Below are 12432 nucleotides of genomic sequence, written 5' to 3'. Positions count from 1 at the left end.
ACAGAGCCCAATGCGGGGCTCGAACTCCCAGACTGTGAGATCATGACCTGAGCTGAAGTCAGATGCTCAACTGACTGAGCTACCAGGCACCCCATGCTTTCTCTCTCTTAAAATAAAAAAAAAAAGGTTAAAAATAAATTGAATGATTCTGAAGTGGATTTATTAACAGTGGAATAATAGGACAATAATACTCACTGTACTGTGGTGCTAATTTGTGCAATTTGGCCTCTCAGATTAAAATAAGATATTACAGTTTAGTTACATAGTGACAGAGAAACAAGTGTATGTCAAGGTTATCCGGGAGCCCTTGACAGATTAGAGGTACTTCTAGGGGATTTTCAAAGTGTGTATATGTTTGTCTAACACAGTAATCTCAACCAAAAGCCATTTTACCTCTCAGTAGTTACTTGGAAATATCTGGAGACAGCTTTGGTCTAAAGACACAACTGGGCAGAGTGCCACTCATAATAAGCTGCCATGAGTGAGAATCAGCAGAAGTCACTAATGGCAGAGTCAGACTCAGGAAGCTTTTGGTATTGGAATAATTAAATTATAAGTATAGTGAATTTAATTAATAGAAAAGTGAATCAGTAAGGAGGAGCAGATGAATATAATTGGCCTTGCAGATATAAAGATAATGAAACATATATTCTAGAAATGAAATAAAACAACTGAAATTAAAAACATCAAAAGCAGAGTAAATAGATTAGATGCAGCTAAAGAGAGAATGAGTGAGCTAGAAGGCAGAACTATAAAAAATCACTCAGAGGGCAATTCAGAGTTTAGATGTATGGAAAATATATGGAAGGACAGGGAAGATAAATTGAAATGGTTATATCATAAATTTATTTAAAGTTCCAGAAGGAAGGAAGAGTGAGAATGAGGGAGAAAACATGTTAAAAAAGGAATTAAGTATATAGTTGATTAAATAGGAGCAAAGGACAGGGAAACTTAAAAATTCTGAAGCTGAAGCTTTGCTGTTGTTAACCAATGGGGCTATCAAGAAAGAAATGTTTTTGTAGGACTGTGGAAGGTTTGGCTTTGAAATATCGAGTTTGAGGTGATGAGATAGTTGGGATATATGGGCATGAGCTTTAGGGATCATGGAAGTATTGAAGCAGAAATTTGGGAGACCAAGGAGGAAATTTGGTGGCTATGAGGAAGGTAAATTTCTTCAAGAAATACATATGAAGGGAAAATCAAGGAGATCAGAAGGGCTACACCTAATTTTAGAGACCAGTGTCTTAGAATTTAGAGACTGGGGAAAGAGAAAGCCAGACAAGCATATAACAGGATCATAAAAGCTGAGACATGAGAGGGAAAGTCAGTTAATGACAAAAACTGTGAGTGGTTCTGAACAAAATGATTATCAAGACAATTCCTTTGAAGTGGAATTTGGTGACATCAGATTGGAGGGATTCAAGGACAAATGGATAGATGGTGCAGAGAATCGACAGCATGGAATTTTGGCCCTGGCACTAACAACCAACACCCAAGACTCTGTTCTGGGTCTGTAGGGAGGTTTCTTCCCTAGACAGGTCACTGGATAGGCTTTGTGATATTCGTATCAGAGTCTTGGTTTGAGTCTGGTGCAGTCTTGGGTGAGTGGTTAGCTTGAGTGCCTGACCCTGGCCACTGGCAATTTAGTTCCTCTCCAGTGCCAGGTGAGGCAAAGCATTTTGGAACACGACAGTGTGAGGAGCGTGTTCCCCATCTTCCAGGTCTAGGAGGTTTAAACCTTCTCCTTGGATGAATCCATGAGGAGCTTCTTACTTGGTGTTCATGACGATGGGGAAGTGTAGCAGACAGAAAGAAGATGGGCTTTGCTTGGAGTTTGGCAGCTCAGAGACACTGGAGTCGTGTGGATCTTGGTCCAGGTGCCAACCTTCTGAGCCCCAGTGCAGTAGAGCCTCTGCCATGCAGAGAGAACTGCTATTCCTGCGTCTCAGAGGAGTAAGAGTTGGACATAATCAAGGTTGGGCAAAATACCTGGGAAGTTTCTGGTAAAGCTGGCCAAAATACCTGGAAAGTTGTGAGGCTCTTAAAAGCTGACTGATATATCTCCTAAAATCCCACAAACACTGGAACCAGGGATGGTGATTAGACCAAGATTTAATCATGGCCATGGCTAAGGAAAGTATTAAGAGGAGTTTATAAAGTTTGTATTTGTGTATTTCTCTATATGGATGTACTTATACATATATGTGTGTGCATATATATAAGTACGCATATGTGTGTGTGTATATGCATATGTGTGTGTGTGTGTGTGTGTGTGTGTGTGTGTGTGTGTATCTGTATATACGTATATATATAGTAACAATCATGTAAGGCAGTTTCCATCCCAAGTCACAATGTGTAGGCTGGAGATGTTTGCTCTGCAGCAGAAATAAGGTTGAACTCAGCTCCAGTTCTCATACTGAAGTTTGAGTCACAGGACTGGTAGAAGCTGTGGACTGCAGTTCTGCTAATCTGACCTTGAATATTTTAAGATAAATGATCAGTGGGCACTTTACACACAATGGCTGCTTCTGTGGAACCCACAGATTATGTAGATTGAATTATGGTCAGGAGAACGATCACCTGATGATTCCCTTTCTCTCTCTGTCTCTCTCTCTTTGTTTTTTATTTCACTGAATCATCAGGCTGAAAGAATCAAATCATCTTCCAGAAATTAGTTCATGTAATTGCTTGGAAAAGAGCATTAACAAAAGCTGCTGGTCACGAAGTGTGCGATTCTCCTTTAGAAACTCCTGTTTCCTCTGCCTCTTTGCCCTGTGTGACAGATGGTGCTGATTGCATTTAGTGCTCCCCACACGTCCTAAGGACACTGGGACTTTGCTGTGCTTGTTTAATCAGGCCATTGTTTTCCTGATGAGTTGGGAGCTTGGTAAGAGTAGGGCTGTGTGATGGGTTGGAGAGGGTTACACTTTTTCAGAGAAATGGCAAACAGATATTTTACAACCAGAAGATAAAAATGGTAATAGCCAGACAGAAAAGAAGAAAATAGCCTATTCAGGGGAAATCATTTTTAAAAAGCTTACGATAATATAAATAAATGCCTTTGTATTTTCCCCCTAGCATGTTTTATGCCTCAGCAATAAAAAGGTTTGGCTTATCGCCGGGGGTAGCGGGGATATAGTGTAATGACATGAAAATAATACCTTACATTTCTACAATGAGCTAAGGCTTCCAGAGCTCTCTGAGTGATGGAGAAGAGATGTCTAACCATCAGGGAAGCTGAAGTCCACTCTTCATACTTCCTATGCTATGACCACAGCCTTGTCAGCCTCTTGGGAACCTGACCTCCTGAAGTATACAGGGAGGCAGGATTTGAACCCAGGATTCCCCACAGGAGCCTATGCTCTACATGCCTGGAATCCTGCAGTGCACAGGACTCAGGGAGTCCTTGAGCCCCTGACATTGTAACTACGATTGTGTGTGTAGGGGTAATTATGGACTTGGGTAAGTCCCTGCAAATATGGTCAGAGCTTCAGTTAGATTCTCAAAGGGGTATACAACCCTAAAAAGGTAAGAAACAGTTCATGAGGGGGCATTTTGCTTGAAGCTCATGGAACGAAAGAGCAGAACTAAACAAGAAATTACTCGAAGGATGGCATCTCTCTGGACACTCTGGTGTCACAGGAACACGCTTTGAGAGACGCAAAAGGATATGTAGAGGCAATTCTTGACTTTGCTCAACCAATGATTCCACCTTTACATAAAAATAAATTTTGGGGGCGTCTGGGTGGCTTAGTCGGTTGAGTGTACGACTTCAGCTCAGATCCAGATCTTGCCGTTCATGAGTTTGAACCCTGCATCGGGGTCTCTGCTGTCAGCACGGAGCCCACTTCAGATCTTCTGTCCACCTCGTCTGCCCCTCCCCCGCTGTGCTCTCTCTCTCAAAAAATAAATAGACATTAAACAAAGGACTTTGCAAATACGATAGCAAACTTTAAACGGTGAAATTTGGGAGTACTTTTCTATTTGTGTAGTGCTTCCAAGTGAGATGAAGTTCTCAACCATCGTTTTCACGTCCTTTCCTGGGCTTCCTGTTTCTCCGCGATGTCATTGCTCTTTGAATTTCATACTTATTCTGGTTTTCTTTTGTCAAAAGAAAAATGATTAGAATTTTTTTTTGTCACATGTAATACAAATCCCTACTAGTCTTTGGGAGTAAATTGTTACCCTTCTGAAAGTGAAAGAAGCTTTGTCTTTAGAGATGGAAAGAGCCCTAGAGATGAGGTGAATCAAGACTCCATTTTAAAAAGTTTATTTTTAAACTTACAGTAAAATCTGTTCTTTGTGGTATACGATTCTGTGGATTTTGACAAATGCATAGGTGTTGACATCTACCACCACAATCACGAGACACAGCAGTCCGAGGGCACCCTAAATTTCCTCCTGCTCCCCTATTAGCCTCTCCCCCTGCCAGCACTTCTGGGAACCACCAATCTCTTCTCCATTCCTCTAATGTTGCCTTTTCCAGAACGGCCTATGAATGGGATCATGTAGCTGTGTGACATTGGCCGCTTCCTCTCACCATTATACCTTTGAGATGCATCCAGGCTGTTGCATGTATCAATAGTTTGTTCCTTTTAGGGCTACGTAGGATTCCTTTATGTGGATGTACGGTAATTGAAGGATATTTGGATTCTTCCTGTAGCTTTTTGGTGATAAGACTGCTGTAAACATGTTTGTACAGGTTTTTGAGTTAATGTTTAACTTTATAAGAAATTGGGGGCGCCTGGGTGGCTCAGTCAGTTAAACGTCTGACTTCAGCTTAGGTCATGGTCTCACGGTTCATGCATGAGTTTGAGTCCCGCATCAGGCTCTGTGCCGACAGCTTGGAGCCTGGAGCCTGCTTCGGACTCTGTGTCTCCCCCTCTCTCTGCCCCTTCCCTGCTCACACTCTTACTCTGTCTCAAAAATAAATAAACATTAAAAAAAAAAGAAACTGCCCAACTGTTTTTTAAAGTGTTGTACCTTTTGCATTTTGTATACAGGCAATGTGTAAGGATTCAAATTGCGCCATATTCTTTCCATTGTCTGGTGTAATTTTTTTTTTTTTTTAAGTTTTAGCCATTCCAAAAATGCACAGTGGAATCTTCCTGTGGTTTTTAATTTGCATTTTCCTGATGGCTAAAGATGTTGAGCATCTTTTTAGGTACTTGTTTTCTTGTTGGATTTGGAGAGTTGTTTATCTACTCTGGACCCAAGTCCTTTCTCACTTGTGTGCCTTACAGATATTATTCCCCAGCATACATGGCTTGTCTCTTCATCTCTTAATGGCAGAATTTCCATCTCAAACAAGAAGAAATGGGCATGTTGACAGCTTTTGTGGCTCTGCCATAAACTGACAGCATGTGACATTGCTAAGCCATGCAATTTATTTTGCGTTTCTGTTTTCTATTCTATAGAATAAGAGGAGGGATGAGACTCTTTCTGAGATTCTTTGTAGCCAGAAGGAAGAGTCAATGATTCTAAGAGACTGGCCCAAGTTCACACTGTTAATTAGTGGCAGAGTTTGGCTAAAACCCAGGCTGTCTCCCATTCTGACTTTGTTTGCAGTAGAATTCTTTTTACTTTTCTAAGTCTCATTTTTTTAGTAGTTCAACTACATGATTAAAGATTCAAAAAGTATGAAGAGTTTACTGTGAAAAAAAATCTCCCCGTCATTCTGAACAACAATCCATATTGTTATTTCTGTGTTCCTTTCTGGAGCTTTAAAAAATATGTACAAACACATTTTTATATGTGTTGTTATATATGTGTGTGTGTGCTTCTCTCCTTTTGAAAGTGAATTATACACTGTACAGTGTTCTTTTTTCACTTCTGATAGAAATGCAAATTAGAACTACATAAAGATACATTTTTTTTTAATTACTATATTTGAGGTTGAGGATATTTTCATGGGATAAAAGCCATTTGTCTTTCCTTTTCTATGAATTCTCTGTTCATATCATCTCCCTGTGTTTTTGTTTTTGTTTTTCCTCTTGGGTTGCTGAAATTATATCTGTGAACTACTTATTTATTGGAGCAATTAACTGTGTGATATATTACAGTTCCTTCCATCATGTCATCTGTCTTTGAGTTTATTATAGTTTTGCCCTAAGCGTGCTTTTATGTGGTTGAATTCATTAGTATTGTTATTACTTTTGACATTTGGTCATAATTGGAAAGGACTTTTTCCCTCTGGTGTTAAAGAAGAATTATCCTATGGTTTTTTTAGTTTATTACTTTCTTCTACATTTTATATATATTTAAATATTTCATCTGTTTGCAAGTTACCCTGGCACAGGGTATGAGGCATAGGTCCAAATATATTGTTCCAGAAGGCAGCCCATTTGTTGCAATGCTATTTATTAAATAATCCACCTTTTCTCCTCTGATTTAAGTTGTCGCCTGTAACATATATTACATTTCCATAATTGCTTGATTGTGTAAGAACACCTAACATGAGATCTACCCTCTTAACACATTTGTAAGTGTGCAGTGTGGTATTGTTGGCAATAGGCAGTGTTTTACAACAGATCTCTTGAACCTGTTCATCTTGTGGAACTGAAAGTTTATACCCCTTGAACAGCACTAAATTTTCATATTTAGGGGTTTCTGTTTCTGAATAGAAATTTTTTCTATTTATTCTTAAACTAAATATGAAATATAAATAAGTTTTAGCATGCTACAGGGCTAGTCTTCCTCACTCTTTTCGTTTCTGTACATTTTTTTTTTAACATTTCTTAAAAAGGTTTTCAACCAGGGGCACCTGGGTGGCTCAGTTGGTTAAGCATCCGACTTTGGCTCAGGTCATGATCTCATGGTTTGTGAGTTCAAGCCCCACATCTGTGCTGTCAGCATACTGCCTGTTTCGAATCCTCTGTCCCCCTCTCTTTTGGCCCCTCCCCCGCTAGCTCGCTCTCTTTCTCTCAAAATAAATAAATAAAAACTTAAAAAATAAGATTTTCAACCATGTGGCAAGGTTGAGATTATTTTACAGTGAACACCCATTACGCACCACACGGATTCTCCCATTAATGTTTTACTAACCTTGTTTTAACACATATCTATCCATTTATTCTGTACACTAATTCATCATATTTTTTGATGTATTTAAAGGAAACTGGAGATATCAGTACACTTTCCCCAAATAGTTTAGCATTGCCTCATTAATATGTAGGGTTTAGTATTTGTTTATAGTATCTTTTTTTATTTTGAGCTAAAATTTACATACAGTGAATAGGGTTTTGACACATGCTTATGCTTATGTAACCCAAACTCTTATCAAGACACAGGACATTACCATCAGCCCCCAAATTCCTTCATGCCTCGTGCTAGTCAGTGCCCATCCCCACTCCCATAGAGCCCACTGCTATTCTGACTCCACGAAGCGTGCATTCTTTTGGGGAAGGTTTCTTTCAGGAGCATGATGCTTTTGAGACTTGAACCGTGTTGTTTCATGTATCTGTAGCTCGTTTCTTTTTCTTGATGTCTGGTGTCCCACTGTGTGAATATGGCACATTTGGTTGATTTCTTCACCTATTAGCCAAGACCAGGGCTGTTTTGAACATTATCGCACAGTTCATTTTGTCGCCCATATGTTCTCTTTTCCTTTTTTTGTGGGGACGGGACAAATATGTGTGGGAAATGGTTCAGCTATAGGGTGGGTTTAAGCTCTTTAAGAAGCTCCTACCCTATGCTTTCTCCAAGGTGGTTGTACTCTTCAACACTGCCACCGACATGTGTGAGAGTTCTGCTTGTTCTATTCTTCAGCATCATTTGATGGTCAGTCTTTTTAATTTTTGACATACTGGGTGGGTATATGTGGTATCACATGGTGGTTTTATTTTGCATTTTACTGATGACTAATGAGGCTGATACTTTTTCATGTTCTTATTCTCTATTTTTAATATCTTTTATCAAGTATTTGTTAAAATCTTTGCCCATTTTGTATTGAGTTCCTTTCATTTTATAATTCATTTACTTTATTTTTTTTTCTTGGCTATTCTTTTTTCTTTTTCTTTTTCTTTTTTTAGGTAGGCTTCATGCCCAGTACAGAGCCCACTGTGGGGCTTGAAATCATGATCCTGAGCTCAAGACCTGAGCTGAGATCAAAAGTCAGACGCTTAACTGACTGAGCCACCCAGGGGCTCCTTTAGTGACTATTTTTACTTACCTGTGGTTCCTGTAAAATTTAGGGTCAACATACCAGATTCCTAAAACGAATTGGTTGGGTTCTATTTTAGATAGATTCAGAGACAATTATATTATGATGTTGATTCTTTGTACTCAGCAACTTGGAATGCCTTTCATATGTTTACATTTTCTTCTCCCCTCCCCTGGAAGAACTTAAAAATATTCCTCCAAAAGTTCTGACATATTTACTTATAGACGTTTTATATTTATTATTGCTATTTTAAATGGTGCCTTGTCTGCAATTATATCTTCTAATTTATGTTATTTACATATAAGAGAGCTGTTGATTTCTACTTCTGTATGCATTTTATGTTTTATTTCTGGATGTTTTTGTGGGAAGAAGGCAAGATGATGTGCCAGGATATCTGATGTATACATTTATTTATGCTTTACTTCTCAGCAAGTGACAAAGGCTGATTTTTAAAAAATTTCTTTGTTAACAATTTAAATTTCTTTTTCCCACTGCCATTGAGACAGAACAATGCCAGAACATATATTTTGTCCATGTGATCCTTCCTTTAATCCACTTTTTCTGCTTCTGGAAGCTGATTTGGTACAGGAAGCTCTCGCTGCCTCCTGGTTTACTCTTACTTCTCTTCTTGCAAACAGACGATCCAAGTCCTGTGCTTTGGTTGTGCCTCTGGTGTTTGTGAAGTGTGCTTTTCCTGGCTCGTTGGCACATCTCTAGCTACTGCATGATCCCTGTGGTTTGGTTTGCTCCTATCTATCTTCTCTAACACACTCTGATCAATCTTCAGTGACATTGGCAGCTGTTTTGACACTTTAAAGTCTGGGGTTTAACTTTCTTCCTATTTTATACAAATTGATTTTTTTTTTTTAGCTACCCAAGCGCCCTGTTAAGATGGCTATTTTTTGAAATTAATTTAGGGGCGCCTGGGTGGCTCAGTCGGTTAAGTGTCTGACTTCAGCTCAGGTCATGATCTCGTGGTCTGTGAGTTCCAGCCCCGCGTCGGGCTCTGTGCTGACCGCTCAGAGCCTGGAGCCTGTTTCAGATTCTGTGTCTCCCTCTCTCTCTGACCCTCCCCCATTCATGCTCTGTCTCTCTCTGTCTCAAAAATAAATAAACCTTAAAAAAATTAAAAAAAATAAAATTAATTTATTTATTGTTTAATTTATATCCAAGTTAGCATATAATGCAACAGTGATTTTGGGAGTAGATTCCTTAATGTCCCTTACCCATTTAGCCCATCCCCCCTCCCACAACCCCTATAGCAACCCTCTGTTCTCCATATTTAAGTGTCTTTTATGTTTTGTCCCCTTCCTTGTTTTTATATGACTTTTGCTTCCCTTCCCTTAGGTTCATCTGTTTTGTATCTTAAATTCCTCATATGAGTGAAGTCATATGTTATTTGTCTTTCTCTGACTGGCTAATTTCGCTTAGCATAATACCCTCCACTTCCATCTGCATAGTTGCAAATGGCAAGATTTCATTCTTTTTGATTGCTGAGTAATACTCCGTGGTATGTGTATATATATATATACACACACACATACATATATATACATATATACATATACATATACATATACATATACATATACATATACATATACGTATATAGGTATACATACACATACCACATACCACATCTTCTTTATCCATTCATCCATCGATGGACATTTGGGCTCTTTCCATACTTTGGCTATTGTCGATAGTGCTGCTCTAAATATTGGGGTGCATGTGGCCCTTTAAAACAGCACACCTGTATCCCTGGGATAAATGCCTAGTAGGCAGTTGCTGGGTCGTAGGGTAGTTCTATTTTTAATTTTTTGAGGAACGTTCATACTGTTTTCTAGCGTGGCTGCACCAGTTTGCATTCCCGCCAGCAGTGCAAAAAGAGATCCTCTTTCTCCGCATCCTTGCCAACATCAGTTGTTGCCTGAGTTGTTAATGTTAGCTGTTCTGACAGGTGTGAGGTGGTATCTTCCTTGTGGTTTTGATTTGTATTTCCCTGATGATGAGTGATGTTGAGCATTTTTTCATGTGTCAGTTGGCCATCTGGATGTCTTCTTTGGAGAAGTGTCTATTCATGTTTTTTGCCCATTTCTTCACTGGATTTTTCATTTTTTGGGTGTTGAGTTTGATAAGTTCTTTATAGATTTTGGATACTAACCCTTTATTTGATCTGTCCCTTGCAAATATCTTCTCCCATTTTGTCAGTTGCCTCTTAGTTTTGCTGATTGTTTCCTTTGCTGTGCAGAAGCCTTTTATTTTGATGAGGTCCCAATAGTCCTTTTTTACTTTTGTTTCCCTTGCCTCCAGAGACGTGTTGAGTAAGAAGTTGCTGCAGCCAAGGTCACAGAGGTTTTTGTCTGATTTCTCCTCGAGGATTTTGATGGCTTCCTGTCTTACAATTAGGTCCTTCATCCACTTTGAGTTTATTTTTGTGTACAGTGTAAGAAAGTGGTCCAGGTTCATTCTTCTGCATGTCGCTGTCCAGTTTTCCCAGCACCACTTGCTGAAGAGACTGTCTTTATTCCATTGGATATTCTTTCTTGCTTTGTCAAAGATTAGTTGGCCATACATTTGTGGGTCCATTTCTGGGTTCTCTGTTCTGTTCCATTGATCTGAGTGTCTGTTTTTGTGCCAGTACCATACTGTCTTGATGATTACTGCTTTGTAATACAGCTTGAAGTCCAGGATTGTGATGCCTCCAGCTTTGGTTTTCTTTTTAAAGATTACTTTGGCTATTTGGGACCTTTTCTGGTTCCATACAAATTTTAGGATTGTTTGTTTTAGCTCTGTGAAGAATGCTTGTGTTATTTTAATAGGGATTGCTGACTTTTTTTTTTTTAACTCATTCTTCTTCTTTATGTTTTGTATTTCCACAAAGGAAATGGTGGAAATACTGAATTTCCATGTCATGTGAAAGCTTGCGTACTACTCTGAACATATTGGACTTTTAGAAAGTTTTTAATAATACTCAGAAAAAGTTATTGTCTCTGATTATCTTTAGTTTTTAATTAGTTGTTCTTTGTCCAAGGAAGATAAACTTCCTACTGTCTCCTAATTAGATTGGCTTCACTCTTGGCCTCAGGGTCTTTGAAGATTAGGGAATAGGGTATTTTGTAACAAAATATTAAGTACCCTTACCAGGTATCACTTTGGTGCTTAGTAATTCTTAGGCATCATTGTTGGCATACTTATTTTAAAATGCTAAATATACCATTGCTTAGTGTTTTATTGACAGTAAATAATAGACCAATAAAACAGTCTCCTTTATGTGTGCAGGTGGATGGAGTCTTACAGCCGTGGTGTTAGGATGAGCAGATGATGTCATGTGACATACCCAATTTCAGAAGCTAGAGAGGAAATATTCATTAAACTTCAAGGTAAGTGTGTGAAACCCATTACCTATTTATTCCTATATGAAAGCTTTGACACCCGTTAGAATGGCTGTTGTCAAAAAGACAGCAATATCAAATGTTGGCAAAGGTCTGGTGAAATGGGAACATTTGTGCCATATTGGTGGGGATGTAAATTGTACGGTCACTATGGAAAACGTTGTGGGAAACAACACTGCACATTATGGGCTGATGACACGTCCTTCTGCCATATCTTCCCTCTCCATTCCATCCCATGTGCAAACCTGCAATGTTGTTCTTCTTACACCCTCTCTCTCATTCCATAGCTTTCCCTGTCTCCCCATTGCCTGTAGAATAAAGTTCTAAATTCTCTTCCTAGTCGTTAAGACAAAGAAGTTTGTCTCATTGCTGAACTCTTGCCAAAATTAATGCAAAGCCTTAGTGAGGGAGCTCTTGTTCTTGTCCCAGTTGCAAACCTCATGCCTATTTCAGCTCTGAGCTTCAGCTCACTCTGCTTTTCTGGAGTCTCCTCCATGAAACTGTTGGTCTCAATTTTGATGGCCTAAATTCTGCCCTTATTTCCACATCCAAGTCCTACCCTCCATGGTGCTGATTTTCACTCTGAACTCTCCTTTGGAGTACTCTCATTCATTGTCACGACCTGTTATTGAATATTTCCATTTGTTTGCCCTGTGTCTTTGAGTGGATCCTTAAGAAGGGAACCATGGCTTCTACTGTACAGCACTGTCCTTGTGGTATTATTTATAGAAGATTTCAGGTCTGATGACCAGTTTAACAAATTTGTCTAATTTTTCTGCTCTTCTCAGGGTCATTCTTTTTAATAAGCTGGATGCTGTGCTTTCCTTTCAGAAATATTTGCCTGTGGTCAAATGTTTCTTTACCTTCTAGTTTTTT

At 39.0% G+C, this 12432-nt stretch overlaps 1 long non-coding RNA gene across 1 annotated transcript in view; it reads left to right on the top strand.

Moving 5' to 3' along the window:
- LOC125157113 (uncharacterized) overlaps positions 1-12432 on the top strand; it is a 360229-nt gene that overhangs the window by 126353 nt on the left and 221444 nt on the right. Inside the window, exon 2 of the long non-coding RNA XR_007148862.1 lies at positions 11444-11544. This is a non-coding gene — a long non-coding RNA (uncharacterized LOC125157113). The remainder of the gene's footprint in view (positions 1-11443; positions 11545-12432) is intronic.

This window comes from Prionailurus viverrinus, chromosome X (assembly GCF_022837055.1).
Source record: "Prionailurus viverrinus isolate Anna chromosome X, UM_Priviv_1.0, whole genome shotgun sequence".
In the NCBI taxonomy this organism is placed as follows: domain Eukaryota; kingdom Metazoa; phylum Chordata; class Mammalia; order Carnivora; family Felidae; genus Prionailurus; species Prionailurus viverrinus.
The sequence above is the reverse complement of the archived record's forward strand: the minus strand, read 5'-3'. Positions and strand labels throughout refer to the sequence as shown.